General features: G+C 37.6%; 1 protein-coding gene across 1 annotated transcript in view; it reads right to left on the reverse strand.

Moving 5' to 3' along the window:
* The window catches only part of LOC131037075 (G-type lectin S-receptor-like serine/threonine-protein kinase LECRK4), an 83,742-nt gene that overhangs the window by 57,979 nt on the left and 1,866 nt on the right, over window positions 1-23,897 (reverse strand). The window lies entirely within an intron of this gene.

The raw sequence follows: 23,897 nt of genomic DNA on the forward strand, positions 1-23,897 counted from the left end.
TAGACCCCACTTTATACAGGTAGTTGGTTGGCAGTTTGTTGTACCTGACACATTCTCGTCCTGATCTTTCCTTTGCGGTTGGCCTTGTCTCTCGGTTCTCCCATGATCCTCATGAGAGCCATTGGAAAGCAACCAAATGCATTTTGAGGTACATTCGAGGCACCACACATTATGGCATTCACTACACTTCAGGATCCCCTCACATCATTGGCTTCACTGACTCCGATTGGGCTGGTGATGTCAATGATCGGAAGTCTACTTCTGGCTTTGTTTTTTGCCTTGGTTCTGGTCCTATTACATGGTCTTGCAAGAAGCAATCTTCTATTGCATTATCATCTACAGAGGCTGAGTACCGTGCAACAGTGTTAGCCAGTCAGGAGGTTTTATGGCTTCGGTAGTTGATGACAGAGTTTGGGTTTTCTCCAGATTGTCCCACTATTCTTTGGTGTGACAATCAGAGTGCCATTCACATTTCTCGCAACCCAGTGGAGCATCAACAGACAAAGCACATTGAAATCCACATGCACTTCATCAGGCAGTTGATTCAGGATGGTTCTCTCATCTTGGAGTACATACCTACAGAGGAGCAGGTTGTAGACATCTTCATTAAACCTTTGGCATCTCTGCACTATCTTCAGTTGCACTCCATGCTTGGGGTGAAGGAAGTTGTCCTTGGGGGCTCTCAGTGAGGCCTTCCTTCCTTCATGTTTTCTTTTTAGCATGATTCTTTATCTCTTTTTGGAGAGGATTTTTTTCCCATTGGGTTTTCTCCTTTACTTCATTTTATAGAGATTTTCTTGTATTCGGGTACCTGATCAGGCCTTGTTCTCGGGACCCTCTTTTGCATTGTAGTTCCTTTGCTTTCTTCTGCATTGTTTGTAGCTACATTGTAGCTCATCTTAAGGGGGGGTGTTAGAGTAAAGTAATTAATTAACTTTACTCTCCTCTTAAGATTTCTCTTTATGCATACATTAGTCATTTAATAATTAATATTTAATTATTAAATGCTCTCACCTTAGGGTTAGGTTTTCCTTTCGGTGTTGATCTCCTTTATAAGGATTGATCTCTTGTATTATTGTCATATTCTTGATTCATTTTTTCTCTGATAATAAATCTTTTCACTTTGTCAGAGCCAAAACCCTTGCATTCGTTCTCTCTCTTTCTCTGTGACTGGTTTCTTGCATACAGGTTTCTTTGGGTTCTGTGGATTTGTATTTCTCAAGTCCTATAGGTTTTGGTATACCGGTAGGCAAACAATTGTTTGATTTACTAAATAACATGGGTGAAAATAGAGAAAAGAATATAAATGAGTACTTTCAGGCATTGAAGGCCTGGATGAATACCAGAGTCAGATTATCACAAGCAATTGTAAATAAGTATAAGGATGAAATATGATTTATTATTAAGAACGATGAGATTTGGATGGAGGTAGTTATCCCAAGAACCATTTGGGTTACTGAAATGGGTTATGAAACTGATGACCACTTAATTGAAACATATCCAAAAGCCCTCTTGAAAGCACCCAAGGAACCTAAAGAAGAGGTATTTGGCAGTGCCGAGACTATTGAAAATCAAATCCAATCAAAGAAAAGGGTAAAGAAGGTTGAAGCAACAGTTAGAAGAGGATCTAGACAAGATAAAGCTATCAAAGAAGATGTACTTAAACAAACTGGTATTACTGAAGATGAGTTAGAAGCACTACAGCCAGAAACTCACCTTTCACAAGTTGCAACCTCTTCAGAAAGTGATATGCTAGCTGCATTTAAAAAAGTTGTGAGAAAAAGAGAACCTTCACCGGTATCTACACCTTCTCCTAGAAGGACCAGACAGAAACAACAGGCATTAAGGCCCCCGGCGAGGAAAATAACTCCAAAGAAGAAGTTAACACCCAAAAAGAAGACTCAACAAAACATTGCTCCAATTGACAAACTTCTAGATGAAATAGCAAAGGATGGAAAGCTGAAAAACATCAATAAATTATATGATTCATTATCAGTTGATGACAAAGAAAAGGTTGAAAATAGTGTAATTCTACACTTGGACATTTAAAAGAAATTTTTAATGCAAGTTGTGGATGAATTACCAACAGAAATGTTTAAAAGACTTTAAGCTAGAAGGCAAGCTATTGTAGAGCTTGATAAGAAAGTAAAAGTTGAAAAACTACTTGTTGTTTATCTCGTCAATTCACCAAAAGAGATAGATGATCTGATCTCTGAGGCTAACCGGTCAGTATTCTCAACTGCACACCAGCATATAACACTTATGGTTGGTAGAGTGAATGAGGTAGCAGAGGAAACTGCTAATGCATGGGACATATTCCTTGTAGAGAAGGAAAAATGGGAAGAATATAGAAACCCTAAACCCATCAAAGTATATCAGAAGGATAAAGATAAGGGAAAAAGAAAGTTTGGTGGACCACCTAGCATAAAAATAATAGATAATCTATCCCCACCACCTCAGGATAGTCCACCGGTAGTTATCACTAACAATCAACCGGCTAGTGAGAGTATGGACATACCACAAGAGGACACAAATCCCAATTCTGAGGTGTTATATACAATTGAAATTGACACTTAGAAAGTCAATATTGTGGTAGATAAGGATTCAACTGGGAAAATAGATATGGCTAGTGAGCCACCAGTAACAAATGGTACAGAAGGTAAACCGACAGATGATAACACTAAACAACAGGCAGAACAACAAGCTCCATCACAGTAACAGGTTCACACAGAGACAGTGCCACCGACAATAGCTGATCAATCCAAACCTTTGTTTAAAGAAATGGAAACACAAACTGACCTACCAGAGGTCACCATAAGCAAGGATATTGCTCCCACTGACGGAATACAGAGTGTTGGCTTTTCAAATGTAGAATTCAAATCAACTAATGTGACATAAGTTCTTCTGGATTCTATCAAGAAGATAACAAAATGTAGCTCACAAGCATACAAGGAAATAGATGATACCATTCCAATTTTGAAATTGATAGAACCTAAATGTAATGTAGATAATAAAGATTTTTTGAGTCAGCTTGACACTTTGTCTAATTATATTACTGACAACACTATGACAGTTGAACAAATAAAAGAGGAAGCATTCAAGGAGAGATTAGAGAAGGAAAAACACAAATTCTTTGAGGAAGAAATAAAGAAGTGTACAAGACAATTTGACACACTTCTACCGGAATTGTGTAGTACATTGAAGGAATTCAAAAATTTCTACAAGGATACATGTAAAACTAACTTTTTGACAGTTGATATAGACCAGAAGATCAGCAAGATACAAGAAGAAACAAATCAACTAGCTGACAATTTCATTAATTCATCTGATTCATTATTAGTTTTTTAGTAGAAAATAACAGGTTTTGAGGAAGAACTACTAAAGTTGGAAAGAGAAAAGGAAAGAATAAAAGGCAAGGCTAAAGATCTAAAATGGAGACTTCGCCTCCTTAAGAAAAGAAATATTTGATGCTTTGATTCAAGGAAAGAAAACATCGGCAGAGCAAATGCAACACCTCACCAGTACAGTTCAGAGGACATAGGCCACAATAAAAGACAACAAAAAGTTTCTTAAGAGCCTGAATCTAGTTTTGGTAGATCTTTTTCAAATTGTAACCAATCGATTACAAGGGTGAAACTGGAAACCACACTCGATTGACACTTTGACAACCTTTGTCATTGATGCCAAAGGGGGAGTAGTGGAATGAGAAAAATAATCAGTAAATGACTCACCAACTCAGGGGAGTACACATTCTTTTGGTACTCAATTTTTGGTAAGACAATTCCGGCAGATTCCTTTTGGATGACATTTTTTGGATTTTTCTCATGAGTGCTGCCATCAATGCCAAAGGGGGAGATTGTTTGCAAATGCACACTCCAATGAGATATTGTAGGCGATTGAAGGTTTTGTCATTGATGGCAACCTTACAATCTTATGACATCAGCAAGGCAATTTACCGACACTAGCAAGATCGGACTCTACACTGGTACATAGACCACCGACACTAGTAGTGAAAGGAAGCATATCGGTACAGAAGCCGACAGGAATTATGTTTATAATATATTTTGTTAATTATTGTAAAATCATTGTAAGCTGACTTGGCAAGTTGTAAAATGACTCATATATATAAGAGTTCATTGTAGAACATTGTGGTAATTAAAAAAGAAGATGGAAGGAGATTATTAGGCGAAATAAGGCAGACCTATTATGTGAATTATAGGTTAAGGGTTTATGTATAAAGCAGAACTATAAACCAGTATTGGATCTAGAACTATAAACTGTAGGGAAACTTGAAAAACCAAGATAGCATTTTGTAGGAACCCCTCTCGTGGCCTCATAGGTTCAAACAAATTGTTTGCAGGTGCCACAGATTCTGAGTTAGGGCCCATCAAAGTTTGACAATTTTTAGCACTGAGGGCGATCAAGGGACGACGTCGGTAGGGTATAGCCCCGAGCCTTCGACCGAGTGGGGGAGGAAAATAGGACCATGCATAGGGTAAGAATTCCTAACTAGACATGTTGGAGCCAATGGTTTTTCATTGCGATGAGTTGAACGTGAAATTGGCCAGGAGACAACATTCGAATGAATGAGACTGACGATTTTTTTGCCAACCGAAAAATTGCTGCCCTAATAAAAACCGTAGGGAAAATTGAAAAACCGAGATAGCCTTTTGTAGGGATCCCTCTCATGGCACTATAGGTTCAAATAGATCATTTGCAGGTGCCACGGATTTTGAGTTAGCGGCCGTCAAAGTTTGACAATTTTTAGCACTTAGGGCGCTCAAGGGACGACGCCAGTAGGGTATTACCCTAAGAATTCAACCAAGTGGGGGGGGGGAAATAGGAGCATGCATAGGGTAATAATGCCTAACTAGACATATTAGAGCTAATGATTCATCATCGCGACGAGAAGAACGAGAAATTGCCCAAGGGACAACATTCAAATGAATGAGACTGACGATTTTTTCGCGAACCGAATAATTGCTTCCTTAATAAAACTATAGGGAAAATTAAAAAACCTAGATATTGTTTTCTAGGGACCCCTCTCATGGCCCCATAGGTTCAAACAAATCATTCCCAGGTGCTATGGATTCCGAGTTAGGGCCCGTCAAAGTTTGACAATTTTTAGCACTTAGGGCACTCAAGGGACGACGTCGGTAGGGTATGACCCCGAGCGTTTGACCGAGAGGGGGGGAAAAATAGGAGCATGCATAGGGTAATAATGCCTAACTAGACATGTCAGAGCCGATGGTTCATCATCATGATACATTGAATGAGAAATTGGCCACGCGACAACATTCAAATGAATGAGACTGACGATTGTTTTGCCAACCGAAAAATTGCTACCCTAATAAAATCGTAGGGAAAATTGAAAAATCGAGATAGGATTTTGTAGAGACCCTTCTCATGGCCCTGTATGTTCAAACTGATCATTCGCAGGTGCCACAGATTCCGAGTTAGGGCCCGTCAAAGATTGACAATTTTAGCACTTAGGGCGCTCAAGGGACGACGTCGGTAGGGTATGACCCCAAGTATTCGACCGAGTGGGGGTGGGAAAATAGGACCATGCATAGGGTAATAATGAATTGTATCAATTATTGTTCATTAAATGAATTGTATTATATTATGGGTATGTGCAGGATCATGGTGTGCCAAAACAGGCCCTTAAGTGGCAATGAAATTTCAAAAAATTAGAGTTATGCAACTTGACATGAAAAATTGAATAAGTTATGAACATTATTTTTAAAATATGTAACAAGAGAATCTATAGGAAATTGAATGTAGCTTCTAAGCTACTAGTTGTTTTTTGAAAAAAAAAATCCTATTTGATGAAAATTTTAAATTTCAATGTAGTGGTACAAAAATTTCAGGAAAAAGATAAGAAGTGGGTGTATGTCTGACCACCCTAATCACAATCAAATCATAATATTTTTTTATAAGATTTATAATATAAGTATTAGACTCATTTCCGAATGTGACATATTTTTTTATAATTTTTTATAAAGTAAATAATTATTTATAAATTGTTTACTACAACTTTTCAGAAATTCAAAAACTCTTACGTCTGACCACCTTAACTTGGTCAAAACCTTATGAAATTCATTTTTTTTTTAATTTTTCCCTATAGTAGATGAAGCATAGGATGTGACGCATGTTTCAGATTCAAAAAATGTTATGCGGTTTGAAAGTTATCAGTATTTTTCAATTAGTCTATCAATCAGGACTTTTGTCAGAATTCAATTAGAAAATAAATAATAATTATTTATTAAAGTCAAAATAAGACAAGCCTTATATTGTTGGAAAGCTAAGAACATCCTTAAGAAACCCTTTTCATTTTATCAATTTTGGCTATAAAAAAAGTCGTCAGCCACCAGTGTAAAGTTTGGAAAATCAAGGAATACTGAAAAACACGTTTTTTCAGTTGACTTTTTAGGCTTGTCACTTCCAAGCCAAATCCCAAAGCAAACCCGAACCAAAACACGGAGGGAAAAATTTATGTTTTAAAATCGAATATCCGATAAAATTGGATAAAATCGGATATTCGATTTTTGAAAAAATAAAAAAATATATTTTAGTAAATTGGGCATAACTTTTGCGTTTTATATCAAAATTTTGATTTTTTACAAGCGTTGGAAAGGTAATTAAGAGCTCCATGATATGGAGTACGTATATTTCCAATTATTTATTTTAAAAAATAATTATAATTCATTTAAATTCATCCTTCATTTTTAAAACATTAATAACTCATAAGGGGTCATATGGTGTTCTATGAATTTTTGTAACAATCATCTCAAAATAAACTAAATAATTAATTAATTAATAATAGAAAATTTATGAATTTTATTGAGTTCAATAAATTTTGATAAACCATGTTATCTATGTGTGTTCCTTTCTCCACCTCTCTCTCCTAAACCTATCACTCCACCTATTTGTTTCTTCCTCCCTCTCTTTTGTCCATATTTATACATCTCTCTCTAGGCCTATATCTCTAACTATCGATGAATACCTCATTAAATCTCTCAAGCTCTAAAAGGTGCTTATATTTCTACCTCTTCATAATTTCCTCCTCTATGTCACTTTCTCTTCTCTAAGATCTAGACTAGTCTCTCTACTTTTCCTTCTCATCTCTAGCAACAAAATTCAGAGGGGACAAGGACAGGCATAGGGAAGTATCAAAAAAAGGAGAGGGGGAGAGAGGTGAGAAGGAGAGATTAATTGGGGGGAAGAGAGAGTGAGAGAGAGAGAGCTATAGGTAATTAGGTGTAAGGCGAAGAGAGAGACAGAGGGGGTGATTGGGGTGAAGAGAGAATGAGAAGGAGAGTTTGAGATTATTAGGGGGTAGGAGGAGAGGGGGAGAGGGGAAAGTATCAACAAAGAGAGAAGAGAGATGGGGACAGGGGTGAAGAGAGACATAGAGAGTAATTAGGGGGTGGGTAGAGGGGGAGAGGGAAGTATCTATAAACCCATAGGAGGAGAGAGGTGATCGAGGGTAATTGAGGAAAAGAAATAACATGAGAGAGAATATGGTGTCCTAAAGGGTCATATGGTGTCTCATGAACCTTTACGACACCATATGACACCTTAGGACACCATATGATGTTGTTATAAGTCTTACAATGTCCTAAGGGGTCATATAGTGTTCTATGAGCCTTTAGGACACCATATGGTGTCATTAGGGGTCATATGGTGTGTTAAGGGGTCATATGGTATCCTATGACCCCTTAGGACACCATATGACCCCTTAGGTATTGTTAGGAGTCATATTGTGTTCAAACTGGTCATATGGTGTCATTGGGGGTTGTATGGTGTGCTAAGGGGTCATATTGTGTCCTAAGGGGTCACAAGACATTGTATGACCCTTTAGACACCATATGATCCATTAGGTTTTGTTAGGGCTCATACTATGTCCTAAGAGGTCATATGGTGTCCCATAACCCTTTAGGACACCATATGACCCCTTAGTACATCATATGGTGTTGTTATGGGTCTTATGGTGTCCTAAGGGATCATATGGTCTTCTATAACCCCTTAGGACACCATATGACCCCTTAGGACATTATATGACCCCTTAGGATACCATATGATACCTTGGGACACCATATGGTATCGCAAAGAGTCGTATGGTGTCCTAAGGGGTCATATGGTGTCCTATGAACTTTTAGGACACTATATGACCCATTAGGTGTCATTAGGGGTCTTATTGTGTCCTAATGGGTCATATGGTGTCGTATGACCCCTTAGGACACCATATGCTTAGAGACTATATGGTGCTATTATGACACCTTAGGATACCATTTGGTATTTCTATGTGTCGTATGGTGTCTTATGACCCCTCAGGTGTCATTAGGGTTTATTTTATGTCCTAAGGGGTTGTAATGTGTCCTAAGGGGTCATACTGTGTCCTATGACCCCTTAGGACACTATATGTCGTCGTTAGGGGTCATATTATGTTCTAAGGGGTCATATTGTGTCTTATGACCCCTTAGGACACCACATGCTGTCATTATGGGCTGTATGGTGTTCTAAGGGGTCATATGGTGTTCTATGACCCCTTAGGACACCATTTTTATGTTGTTATGGGTTGTATGGTCTCCTAAGGGGTCATATGGTGTCCTATGACCCCTTAGGACACCATATAGTTTCATTATGTGTCGTATGGTTTCCTAAGGGGTCATATGGTGTTCTATGACCCCTTAGGACACCATATGGTGTCATTAAGGGCCGTATGGTGTGCTAAGGGATCATATGGTGTCCTATGACCCTTTATAACACCATATGACCCCTTAGGTATCGTTAGGTATCAATTTATATTGGTAGGGGTCATATGATGTCCTATGACCCGTTAGGACACAATATGACCCCTTAGGTGTTGTTAGGGGTCATATTGTGTCCTAACGGGTCATATAGTGTCCTACGACCCCTTAGGACACCATATGGTGTCGTTTAGGATTGTATGGTGTGCTAAGGGGTCATATTGTGTCCTAAAGATTCCTAGGACATCATATAACCTCTCATGACACCATATGATCCCTTAGATATCGTTAGGGGTCATATTGTGTCCTAAGGGGTCATATGGTGTCATGAGACACCATATGACCCCTTAGGACACCATATCGTGTCGTTATGGGTCTTCTTGTGTTCTAAGGGGTCATATGGTGTTCTAAGGGGCAATATGGTTTTATATGACCCCTTAGTATACCATATGATGCCTTAGGACACCATATGGTGTCATAAAGGGTTGTATGGTGTTCTAAGGGGTCATATGGTGTTCTATGGGGTCACATGGTTTTATATGACCCCTTAGGACACTATATAACATCGTTAGGGGTTATATTATGTCCTAAGGGGTCATATTGTGTCTTATGACCCCTTAGGACACCACATTGTGTCGTTATGGGTCATATGGTGTTCTAAGGGGTCATATGGTGTTCTATGACCCTCTAGGACATCATACTATGTTGTTATAGGTTGTATGTGTTGAAATGTGGTGACTAATCAGCAGAGTACTATACACTCAGCACGTATCCTTGCTGGATAGTAAGAAAGATTGGATGACTATGTATGGTGGATGTAACCCATTCTGGGTGAACCACGTTAAATCTCTGTGTTATCTGTGTCCTATTTTATTTCTTTATCTTTTGTATTTAAATCTACATATAATTTTTAGTTCATATCTACTTCGGATCTGCTTGAAACCCTAACAGTATGGTCTCCTAAGGAGTCATATAGTGTCTTATGACCCCTTAGGACACCATATGGTTTCATTATGCATTGTATGGTTTCCTAAGGGGTCATATAGTGTTATATGACCCATTAGGACACCATATGATCCCTTAGGACACCATACGGTGTTGTTAGGGGTCGTATGAAGTGCTAAGGGGTCATATGGTGTCCTATGACCCCTTAGTACACCATGTAGTGTCCTTATGGGTCATATGGTGTCCTATGACCCCTTAGGTGTTGTTAGGGGTCATATTATGTCCTAACAGGTTATATGGTGTCCTACAACCCCTTAGGACACCATATGGTTTTGTTAGGGGTTGTATGGTGTGTTAAGGGGTCATATTCTATTCTAAAGGTTCCTAGGACATCATATAACCCTTAGGACACCATATGACCCCTTAGGTATCGTTAGGGGTCATATTGTGTCCTAAGGAGTCATATGGTGTCTCATGACACCATATGACCCCTTAGGACACGATATTGTGTGGTTATGGGTCTTCTTGTGTTCTAAGGGGTCATATGGTGTTATATGACCCGTTAGGATACCATATGACCCCTTAGGAAACCATATGGTGTTGTAAAGGGTGGTATGGTGTCGCACGGGGTCGTATGGTGTCCTAAGGGGTCATATGGTGTCCTATGACCCCTTAGGACACTATGTGATGTTGTTAGGGGTCATATTATGTCCTAAGGGGTAATATTGTGTCTTATGACCCCTTAAGACACCACATGGTGTTGTTATGGGTCATATGGTGTTATAAGGGGTCATATGGTGTTCTATTACCCTCTAAGACACCACATTATGTTGTTATGGGTTGTATAGTCCTCTAAGGGGTCATATGGTGTCCTATGACCCCTTAGGACACCATATAGTGTCATTATGCATCGTATGGTGTCCTAAGGGGTCATATGGTGTTCTATGACCCCTTAGGACACCATATGACTCCTTAGGACACCATATCATGTCATTAGGGGTCATATGGTGTGTTAAGGGGTCAAATGGTGTTCTATGACCCCTTAAGACACCACATGGTGTCATTATGGGTCGTATGGTGTTCTAAGGGGTCATATGGTGTTCTATGACCCTCTAAGACACTATATTAGGTTGTTATGGGTTGTATGGTCCTCTAAGGGGTCATATGGTGTCCTATGACCCCTTAAGACACACTATAGTGTTACTATGCATCGTATGGTGTCCTAAGGGGTCATATGGTGTTCTATGACCCCTTAGTACACCATATGACTCCTTAAGACACCATATGGTATCATTAGGGGTCATATGGTCTGCTAAGGGGTCAAATGGTGTCCTATGACCCCTTAGAACACCATATGACCCCTTAAGTATTGTTAGGTGTCATTTTGTGTCGTTAGGGGTCATATGGTGTCCTATGACCCCTTAGGACACAATATGACCCCTTAAGACACCATATAGTGTCATTAGGGGTCAAATGGTGTCCTATGACCCCTTACGACACAATATGACCCCTTAGGTGTTGTTAGGGGTCATATTGTGTCCTAATAGGTCATTTGGTGTCCTACAACCCCTTAGGACACCATATGGTGTCATTAGGGGTTTTATGGTGTGCTAAGGGGTCATATTGTGTCTTAAAAGTTCCTAGGACATCATATAACCCCTTAGGACACCATATGACCCCTTTGGTATCGTTAGGGGTCATATGTTGTCTCCTGACACCATATAACCCCTTAGGACACCATATCATGTTGTTATGGGTTTTCTTGTGTTATAAGGGGTCATATGGTGTTATATGACCCCTTAAGATATGATTTGACCCCTTAGGTGTTCTTAGGGGTCATATTATGTCCTAATGGGTTATATGATGCCCGATGACCCCTTAAGACACTATATGGTGTGCTAACGGGTCATATTGTGTCCTAAAGTTTCCTAGGACATCATATAATCCCTTAGAACACCATATGACCCCTTAGGTATCGTTAGGGGTCATATTGTTTCCTAAGGGGTCATATGGTGTCTCATGACACCATATGACCCCTTAGGACACCATATTGTGTCGTTATGGGTCTTCTTGTGTTCTAAGGGGTCATATAGTGTTATATGACCCCTTTGGATACCATATGACCCCTTAGGACATGATATGGTGTTGTAAAAGCTGGTATGATGTTGTATAGTATCCTAAGGGGTCATATGGTATCCTATGACCCATTGTGACACTATATGATGTCCTAAGGGGTAATATTGTATCTTATGACCCCTTAAGACACTAGATGGAGTTGTTATGGCTCGTATGGTGTTCTAAGTGGTCATATGGTGTTCTATGACCCTCTAGGTCACCATATTATATTGTTATGGGTCATATGGTCTCCTAAGGGGTCATATGGTGTCCTATGACCCCTTAAGACACCATATAGTATCAATATGCATTGTATGGTGTCCTAAGGGGTCATATGGTGTCATTAGGGGTTGTATGGTGTGCTAAGGGGTCATATGGTGTCCTATGACCCCTTAGAACACCATATGACCCCTTAGGTATCATTAGGTGTCATTTTGTGTCGTTACAGGTCATATGGTCTCCTATGAACCCTTAGGACACAATATGACCCCTTAAGACACCATATAGTGTTGTTAAGGGTCATATGGTGTCCTATGTCCCCTTAGGAGACACTATGACCCCTTAAGTGTTTTTAGGGCTCATATTGTGTCCTAACGGGTCATATGGTGTCCTACGACCCCTTAGGACACCATATGGTGTCATTAGGGGTTGTATGGTGTGCTAAGGGGTCATATTATGTCATAAAGGTTCCTAGGACATCATATAACCCCTTAGGACACCATATGACCCCTTAGGTATCGTCAGGGGTCAAATTGTGTCATAAGGGGTCATATGGTGTCTCCTAACACCATATGACCCTTAAGGACACCATATCATGTCATTATGGGTCTTCTTGTGTTATAAGGGGTCATATGGTATTATATGACCCCTTAGGAGACCATATGGTTTCACAAGGGTTCATATGGTGTTATAAGGGGTCATATGGTGTCCTATGATCCCTTATGACACTATATGACCCCTTAGGTGTCATCATGGGTCGTATTATGTCCTAATTGGTCATATGTCATTCTTTGACCCCTTAAGACACCATATGACCCCTTGGGACACTATATGGTGCTATGGGTTGTATGGTGTCCTAAGGGGTCATATGGTGTCTTAAGGGGTAATATTGTGTCTTATGACCCCGTAAGACACTAGATGGAGTTGTTATGGGTCGTATGGTGTTCTAAGGGGTCATATGGTGTTCTATGACCCTTTAGGACACCATATTATGTTGTGATGGGTCATATGGTCTCGTAAGGGGTCATATGGTGTCCTATGACCCCTTAGGACACCATATAGTATTAGTATGCATTGTATGGTGTCATTAGGGGTTGTATGGTGTGCTAAGGGGTCATATGGTGTCCTATGACCCCTTAGAACACCATATGACCCCTTAGGGATCGTTAGGTGTCATTTTGTGTCGTTACAGGTCATATGGTCTCCTATGAACCCATAGGACACAATATGACCCCTTAAGACACCATATAGTGTCGTTAGGGGTCATATGGTGTCCTATGACCCCTTAGGAAACACTATGACCCCTTAAGTGTTGTTAGGGGTCATATTGTGTCCTAACGGGTCATATGGTGTCCTATGACCCCTTAGGACACCATATGGTGTCAATAGGGGTTGTATGGTGTGCTAAGGGGTCATATTATGTCATAAAGGTTCCTAGGACATCATATAACCCCTTAGGACACCATATGACCCCTTAGGTGTTGTCAGGGGTGATATGATGTCTCCTGACACCATATCATGTTGTTATGGGTCTTCTTGTGTTATAAGGGGTCATATGGTATTATATGACCCCTTAGGACACCATATGTTGTCGTAAGGGATCGTATGGTGTTATAAGGGATCATATGGTGTCCTATGACCCCTTATGACACTATATGACCCCTTAGGTGTCATCATTGGTCGTATTGTGTCCTAATTGGTCATATGACATTCTTTGACCCGTTAAGATACCATATGAACCCTTGGGACACTATATGGTGCTATGGGTCATATGGTGTCCTAAGGGGTCATATGGTGTCCTATGACCCCTTAGGATTCCATATGACCCTTTAGGATGCCACATTGTGTCATTAGGGGTTGTATGGTGTCCTAAGGGGTCATTCGGTGTCTTATTACCCCTTAGGACACCATATGGTGTCATTAGGGGTCTTAATGTGTCATAAGGGGTCATATGGTGTTTTATGACCCCTTAGGAGACCATATGGTGTCGTTAGGGGTTATATCATGTCCTAAGGGGTCATATGATGTTCTATGACCCCTTAGGACATGATATAACCCCTTAGGAGACCATATATACTAATTTTAAAATAAGAAGAGATATAAGGGTGAAGAGAGATGAAGAACTAAGGAGAGGGAAAAGAACTAAAGGACAAGGACATAAATAGAGATATAGATATTAAGGAGTATGAAGTGAGAGGGAGAAAAGCTAAAGGACAAGGATGGATAGAAAGAGGTAGACATATCTAGATATTGAAAAGGAGAGAGGAAGATAGAGATAAAAAATGGAGATAAAGGGAGAGGGAGGTGAATAGATATAGAGAAAGAGAGAGGTAAAGACAAAGATAAATATATGAAGAGATGGAGAAAAATGGATAGAGAGGGGTAAAGAGAGAGAGATAAAAAAAGGAAGAGATAGAGAGATATAAAGGAAGAGAAATATCGATAGATAGAGATATATAGATAGTGCAAGAGAGTGAGAAAGAGAGATAGCGATTATAGATAGGGATATATAGAGAGGGAGAGAGAAAAAGAGGAAGATATAGAGATATTTAAAGGCACTATAGAGAAGGATGTGGATAGAGAGAAAAAGATTTATAAAGATGGAGTAAATAAAGAGATAAAAGTAGAGAAAGGGAAAGATACTTCAAGAGGGTGATAGAGGAAGAGACAGAGAAGTAGATTAATCGTGTATAGAAGGAATATATATAAAGATAGAGGAACATATAAAAAAGAGAGACTGATAGGGAAAGAGATGGAGATGTGAAGATGGAGATAGAGATAGATATGGATAGAACATGATAGAGAGAGTAAGACAAATGGAGGGAGAGATGGAGTGAATAAGTGAGATTTAGAGATAATGAGATATAAATATACATGAAGATAGATCTATAGGGATATAGAGAGAGAGGGGACAAGATAGGGAGAGAAAGGAGGTGATAGAGACAAGTAATATATAAGTATAGGCATGATAAGATAAAGGAGGGAGATAAATAGAGAGAAGAGAGATTATTAGAGAGAAATATAGAAATAAGGAGTGACAATGATGGAGTGGGAGAGGGAGAGATATGAATAGAAAGATGGAGATATATGCAAGGATGCATGTAACTTGGGAATTTATTTATCTACATGGAATGATAAAATAAGTGACATAAGTAGAGAAGAAAGAGATATATAAAATATATTCTATAAGTATAGATAGACAAGTGATAGATAAAGGAGGTGATAGGAAAAAAAATGAGACTTTGTATGCAAAATTTGTGAGTATTTAAAGTTTTAAAATTGAAGGAATAAATTCAAATGATTATAATTATTTTTTGGTACATAATATCATCAAAATACCTCATCCATTTGATAGGTCTATGAATTACCTTTCCAACGCCTATAAAAAATCAAAATTTTGAAAAGAAACACAAAAGTTATGCCCATTTTACTAAACTATATTTTTTATGTTGATAAAATCGGATATCCGATTTGAAAAGTATGATAATAGTGACATCACAATGGTGACATCACAAATCAGATATATCCGATATTATCAGATATCCGATTTGGTTTGGTATTAACTAACCAAATTCAAATTTTGCCCGACCCAAACAAAAAATCAAAGCGTATTTTGGCATGTTTGGAAAGGTTGAAAATGCATTTTTTTCTCCATTGCCACTTTTTGGCCCCCCATGATCTTGCACATACCCTTATTTATTAAATGAATTGTATTTTTCATGAATTGTATTGTTCATTATACAAACAACACTTACGATGAAATGAAATGAATTGTATTGTTCATTAAATAACCATTATTAGCCATTGTTAATTATTGGAATGAAGATTAAAGATTTCCATGATAACACCATGCACAAATGAGCAATAATTTATATGATCGAATATTAACTTTTGTATATATAAAAATGTCAAATGATTACAAATGTATGTCCATACACAAATATGGCATAAACGCCAACTCAAACAAAATGTATGTCTAAATACGTGAATGCATGTCCATATACAAAATATACATGTCAACTAGACATGTAAGAATCCCAAAACTATATATACCATCCTAAGCTGCTAATGGATCATCAAAATCGATTCTCTTTGCCGCACTGCTTAGCTATGAAGGATCTTGTACAAGAAAAACAAACCATGATTAATATTAGTTATATTATATAATTCACATTCGAAAAGTTAACATAAGAATAAACTATAATTGAACTATTCGTGTTTACCTCATCTCCACATTTTCTCTTTGGCTTTGCAGGACTCTTGATGTATGTCTTTGGTAGAGGAGGTATGTTTTAAATATTTTCATACACAACCTACATATGTTCAGAAACATGACATTGATACAAGTTAGCATATAATTGTCACTAATAATAATAAATTATATTTACTAAACACACATCTACTCGAGGCATCTCTTCTTCTTCTTCTTCATCTTCAGGTATACTGGGTGTAGTCATCAAGGATGTGAAGCCACGAATTCTCTATACATATACACAACAAGTATATGAAACTATCAATCTATGTCTAGACGTGTATAATCACTATAAGTTATTTAAACTATTCATTCTATCATATTTGCATTCAATTACCTTTCCCTTGTCTCCAATTGCACTACCAGATCCTAAATCACACTACCCCGCACTCGTGCTGCTTGTGCCCGACAAGAGTAAAATAAGATATACATGCAAGTTACTACATAATCTAATTATTACCAATATAAATGATGAGCATGTATGTACAATAAAATACAAATGACTAGGTGCAATAATATATGTACTGTCAAGATATCAAGGCCAAATGAAATGGCTGACAAGGTGCCCTCCTGAATCTCTCTCAACTCCTCCTCGGTCATCAACTATTAAATAGACCATGTAAATAAAAATTAGTACTTAATATTATCTAGATTATAAATATTCATTTAAAATATAGCATGAACTGTGAAAATAAAAATCTTACTACTACATCATCAATGTATGATGACGGTGCCTCCTCGCCTCTAGCATGTGAGGACTCCCTAGGGTATCCTCTAGTCTGTGTCATAACATATGGTGCATCATGCATCTCATGTACCTCATAATCCGCACTGTCTGGAGGAGGATAAACAGGTTGTCCAACTGGACCCAAGCATACGTGCTCACACATGAAACTACTATGGGGCACGTATATGTGTGGAACTGAGGATGACGTGTCAGTGCCACCGGATGCACTGCTACCATAAAAAGTAGGCTAAGCTATTGACCCAACCTAAGAAACCAAAAGGCTACTCAAAGAGTGAATAGCCGATATGGTTAGTGAAGCTGCCTCACAAATGCTCACAAATGATATCTGGATGCTGCACTGGAGGTGGGGGATCAACAAGAGGAGGGGGGACATACAGGTCGTGGACTACTATGACTGGCCTAGGTCTATTTTGGGGTGCATACCTAAACCCACACCCTGGAAAGGTTGGATGTCAAAGTAGTTCACATGTTTGCGTAAAACAAACTCAGCATACAATTTTTTTATGAAGTAGAAGGGGACATCAAGATTGTTGTTGGGTGGTTTGTCGAAAACCATCCACCAATGATCCCAAAAAAATTTCACAATACCATCATTTATGTACCATTTAATAGAAAGTTTTGGTTTTTGGGTGTCTACGGGTTGACCAGTGCAGGGATTCACAAACAATGAGGTGATATCGTCTTTTGATTTCTCGAGATCCTTGATCTCCTTATATGACAAGCCATCCGCATATTGTTCCCTCATAGAATCTCGCCACAAAAGGGCGACATTGTTCTCCTCAGTCATGGTTTTCATACTCTTTATGATCGACGTGAGAGGATCAAACATTGGGTTTAGACGAGCGATCCTACGATATACATCTGCAATCCCCCTCAATTCATTCAAATTTTGTGCAATCAAATCCTAAATTGAGGGGGGGGTTGGAAAAGGAGGGTTTGGTTGTTGCGGTTGTGGTTGATCAATGTTTTCATTGTTATCCCCCATTTTTAACCTAATTGAATGTAAACAATTGAATTTAGTTAACAAATTTAAACAATTTTGTAATTGATTTAAGAAAACCTAGTTTTCATGAAAAAAACCATATTTTCAATGAAAAATAAAATAAACATTAAAAAAAATACAAAAATTGAATTAAAATGATTGAAAAAAATAAAAATCTTACCCTTCAATCTATCTTTTAGCAATTTTTGGGCAAAACACCGAATATCGGATTTCTATAAAATCGCGTAGCCCGTGGGTTAAAAATGACTCACGGGCTATCACTGTTAAAATATATTGTCTCAAAAAATCGGATATCCAATTTTTATACTTAAATTATTTTAAAATAACATTATATTATATAATGTGTATTATATAATATATAATTATATAATATATTATTGCATTATATATATTATATAATATTATATTATATAATAATATAATATAATATAATAATATATTATAATAATATATTTTTTAATTTAAAATTACAAATAAAAATCGGATATTCGATTTTATCAGATATTCAATTTGCTTAGGTAATTACCATGCCAAGGTGTACTGACACCCAGGCCAAGAAAAAAGTCAACATGGATTTTCGCATTTTTAGGTGAGTGGAGAAGGCTATTTTTTTCACATCGCCACTTTTTGGGCCCCCATGATCCTGCACTAACCCATGAGCTAGAGTTGCTTGAGGGAGTGCCTGCCTATGTCTATGGGGGGGCACATCAAAACTGTCAGGGATACAAAGCCCTTGGCTTAATTGTCTCCTCAATCCATCTCTAATGTTATTCCAGTTGATTCCCCTAGAGAAGAATATCCTCCTGGATTTGAGGGTGGTGTACAGATGGATCTGATGCCAAGACAGTACAATGTCCAGGATGTCGGATATATATGGATATTTGAACATGAATATTTCATTGTTGATAATGATTTTATTTCCTCTAGAGAGTTTGATACATTTTATACCGGCATAAACGAATACAAATTAGGAATATTATGAAAGAGAAAATAGAGGAAGAAAAAGCCCAAAGGTTACAAGAAGAGGTGGAGCTTTCTATGGGAGAAATGACAACTGAGAAAGGAAGACATCTACTCAAGGATTCTAGTGTGCTAATCTACTCAGGGTGGGACATGAGGTCTGCATTACTATTTGACAGTTTCCTCAAGAAGCAAGATCCCAACAAGTAGATCATACCAGAGGAGATAGACAAGATCTTTATGGGCTCAGGCTATGATCTAGATCAAATGGCTCTCATAATATGGGCCTTGTATCCGAAGAAGAAGAGACCCATACTTGTTGATATAGATCAAGATTTTGGCCACTTGATGATCCAATAAGTTGGGAAAACTAATCCCAAAATCATAGCCAGGTTGAATGTGGATGTAGAAAAATTGAATCAGGAACAAACAAAGTTTTTGGTGAGGGAGAACAACACTTACAAAGGCTTGTATGAGAAAGATACTGAAGAAATCCGGAGGCTACGAGGACACTTGTAACAAAAGACTCCTATTATGGGGGGAGATGAACCAAATATGGGTTATCAACCCGACCAAAGGGTCTTAGATGCTATATTAGATGCTGCCTACTAGAGGATAAAGGCTGAAAAGCTAGCAAAGCAATTGACCAAAGCCCAACAAAAGATGAACAAAGTGGCAAAAGATGTAATTGAGCATAGGTTCAAAGCTATGTTGCCATATGCTAACCAATATTGGAAAGTATACACAGGGACTGTGAAAGCTCTAGGAGAGCATGAGAGGTTGAGGGCGAGATTGCAAGATGTATTGAAGGATAATGAGGCCATGACTGCAGAAGAAAGAGTTCAAGGGAGTCAATACTTGGTAGAGAATGACAAATATGTAGACACACTGAATAAAGACCTCCAAATATTGGACGAGGACAATGTTGCAACAATACTAGTTGTCTACAGAGAAGGCAAACTAACTCCATTAGAGAAATGACAAAAAGAATTTGCACGAATTAAGGAGGGAGTCGTGGCTAGATTTGACCAGGATAAAGATGTAGCCCCACATGTCAACCAGGTAGTGTTTAATCTTTTTTCATTAGAGACAGATATGAAGAGGAAGAGTGTGGCCACTAAATGCTATAAGAATGACAGTTATATTAATCATCTTGGCATGCTTAATCTTTTTATTTTTCACTTTGCTAAGCAGTTGTAATCAAATCGTTAATGATGAAGGGACACAACTTCTCATCAAATAGGTGTTGCTCACATACTTATATGAGAAAATTTTGTAAAATGAAGACAATTATTAGAGTACCAGACATTGGACAGATACTATAGCCTTTGGCATACTATTGTACCATTTTGAAGTATTTTTTAATAAAACTAGTCACTTTCTTCTGCATATGTGTTGTGGATTATCTCATTTCCTATAGGTAGATGTTTGTGATATTATCTAAAGGAGATAAGGTTATTCGTATTCTTACAGTGAAGTCTATATTCATATGTTATAAAATTTGGATTAAAAAGTTCTACTCGTGGATTGTGATTGTTCCTTGTAGTTCTTCCTTGAATGGCCCCTTAAGGTGAGGGTTAAATTCATTCAGGCGGTTTATGATATAAACATTTAGCAGATCTCATAAGAAACAGTAACTGACATATTTACCAAAGGGGGTAGAATTAAAAACTATCTCACAAATCATACATTAAGTCCTAGAGAAATATAAGACTCTGTAGCCCCAAAAATAGGAAAGACACTGGTCATTCACAAATCACGACCTTTACCATATTAATTACTTTTGCATTAAAACTATAGGTTAAGTGAGTAGGATTCATAGAATCAATTAGCAATAGTATACATACATGTATAAATTTCAAGTAGAAAGATCAAATAGCTCCCACAACAACAATCTTGAACTTATCTAAAATCACCTCTCCTAGGAAACTACGCCATTCTGAGATAAGGAATAATTTAGACCAAGATACCCAATGTGCTATAAAAATCATTAGTCATCGAAAGCCACTAGTAAATAGTTATACCCGCCTATGTCTTGCAAAACCTAAAGTGAGGGAGTTAGTAACCAAATAGGTTTACTCTATAAGTTGGCCAAGTCAAATTGTAGGGTTTGATAATAGGAGTTGGCATTTTCTTAGAACCTATCCAATCTGTTGATTTGAGATCCAACAGAGTACTTGGTGGCTTGGTAGGATAAACCATATTCTGAGGCAGTTTGGATGACAACTGAGTAGATATCTAGTCATGGTGCAGATTTGCAAACTCTGATCTCAAGTGGGCTTGAGATCTGTTCTCTCAGAGAGTATGATGCAGGAGCACGTCATCAAAAATATATTCATGACCCTAAGGATGAATACTAGGATTATTAGGATGTCTTAGTGTGTTTTGTGTTTCATGTATGTAATGAACCCCACCATGTAAGCCCATGTCACCAATTAGGCAATTTGAAAAGCCAATTGGGACAATGTGGTAAAAACGGGTAATAGATCGTCTAGATTTGTGTTTGATAGGTTTTAGACATGTTTTAAGTGTGTTTGGTTGGTCCATGTGTGCAGTTCCCAACCTTAGAGACTATGACAACTTTTTGTGCAAAATTGCAAAAATGCAACTTTTGGTGCAAAAGTGCAAGTTTTTGTAAATCAGTTGGGGGAAGCCTTTCAGTGGCTCCAACCTACTCCAAATTTGGTGGGAAACCATTGGAGAGTTGTATAAGCCTTGTGGGCATGATTCCCAAGGTTTCTTATGTTGGAGTTGGAGTTTGAGAATCAATAATACACAAAATACTACAGTTTCCCCAAAAATTCTATGTTTTGCAGGAGTTGTACATGTTTGTACAGATTGATTGGAACCCCACCATGCATGGAGTAGATAGGGAGATGAAATAGTTTTCTTTTGGTGGTGGTTTGAGGTCTTAACTATTCCAGAGTAGAGAGAACCCCCCATTCTTTTCACTGTAACCTATAAATTGAGGGTTTGGAGAGGGTTTTGAACAAAAATGACCTTATCTTGCACCTGAATCCATTAGAAGACCCTTCCTTTGGAGGGATGAAACATAATCCTCTATAGTTTAGTGTTTTTATGGTGTGTAGCAGGGGAAACTTTGTTGTGTGGAGAAAAGAGCAAGATTAGGTAGGCATCTCTACGTGACTACCTAGGACTAGTTTTAGGACAGTCATCATAAGTTGTCATAGCAGTGGATTCCAAGCGTGTAACCCTGGAATTAGATGTTTATAACTACCCCCCGTATGACTATAGAGTTGAGGTTCCATTTGGTGTACTGTTAAAGGTAGTTGCTTTGGAAAATAGGGCTAATTGCCCTTATTAGGTCTCTTAGCCTCTAAAGGGAGTAGACCTTGTAATGGCAGATCTGACCAACCCATTTAGGGGATCAATATAACTTCCAAAAGGGTGTCTGAAATGATGATTTTTTTTATGGGTGTGTGAAATTTTTTTAAGATAAGATCCACTCTATCATCAAATAGAGCTATAAGTCGAGGGGGTGGGTTTACAAAGGAGGTATAAGGAATTGATTCCCTAAACCAAAACTAGTATTTGAAAGAGTCCTTAGATTACATGTGTTGGCCAACTTCAAAATCCCAAGTAGTATAGGTCACCGGTAAAGCATGTTTAGGAGTTGAAGCCTTTTACTCATCTTGAGTAGGCCTAAGCTTAGTGAATGTGTGTGTAGTTTCATCCAAGGTGTAGAGTCCTTCCTTGTAGGACCCTTGTGAGTAGTTAGGGGGTCACTAGCCTAACCTTGTTTGGGCTTTTCATTAGGATTTTGGGTAGGCCTCTGCATCACTATCCTTTAGTAATCCAAAGTAGTATTATTAATACATTAGATATAAATTACAAATCTTATTTATCTATCATAATTTGAAAACCATAACATGGAATACATAAGCATTTTCTTTATAAAAATGTGGAGATCATTCATAAACCCAAATTATTTGTTCACATAATTTGACATTTTCAAAGAAATCTAGAAAAATCTTATTATTGCTATTATTACATATGAAGATAGCTTGAATTCTTATAACAATCGAGTTATAGAAAATTTAATATAAAAAAAATCTTAATTCTTTGCTAAATAAATCATGAATAAATGCAATAGGACTTTCATGAAGAAAGTAGGAACACGTAGTAGACACATAACAAAAACTGAAAAAAAAAATACACATACAAAAATTGCAAAAAAAATAAATAAAAGATACAAAGAACGTAACATTAAGCCATTCAACCATTCATAGATGACAAAAGAACTGTAATTTTTCGTGTACTGATTTTTTTAATAAAATGTTCATAAAAAAAAATGATTTTATAATAAATTTTTTTATTATGGTGTAGACAATTCTTTTCAAAAGGTAAAACTAAGCACACCAATAAAGAATAAATGAGAAATAGAGTTAATTTGTAGACTTAACACATTTAATTCACCTCTTCCAAATGAAAAAATTGTAGTCATATGATGTAGCAATATGAGTAGGAAAATAAAAGTAATTCATTTAATCAGTATTAAAAATCTTCAAGACAATTGTTACTGCACTACTTGCTTTGAAACAAACAATAGAAGTTGGAACAAAAGCTGGAATCATTTCCAGTAAGACCAAGAAGCATTCGCTTAATACATTAATCGTTACTATAAGAGTAAATATTTTTTTCGCTTAATACATTAATCGTTACTATAAGAGTAAATATTTTTTTCTTATTAAAAGAAGACAACAGAAAAAATCAGATAGGAGGAGGGCAGTCAATAGACTATCAAGAAAGCAAAAACTATAACACTATAAGCCGCGAAAGCAAAATAACGAACCTCAAACAGTTAACTCTCGGCAAAACAGAAACAAGGTCTATATCCAACCCATTGAAATGAACTACAAAAACTGAACATAGAGAATCTGA

The sequence above is a fragment of the Cryptomeria japonica genome, chromosome 7 (genome assembly GCF_030272615.1).
Source record: "Cryptomeria japonica chromosome 7, Sugi_1.0, whole genome shotgun sequence".
NCBI classification, from domain to species: domain Eukaryota; kingdom Viridiplantae; phylum Streptophyta; class Pinopsida; order Cupressales; family Cupressaceae; genus Cryptomeria; species Cryptomeria japonica.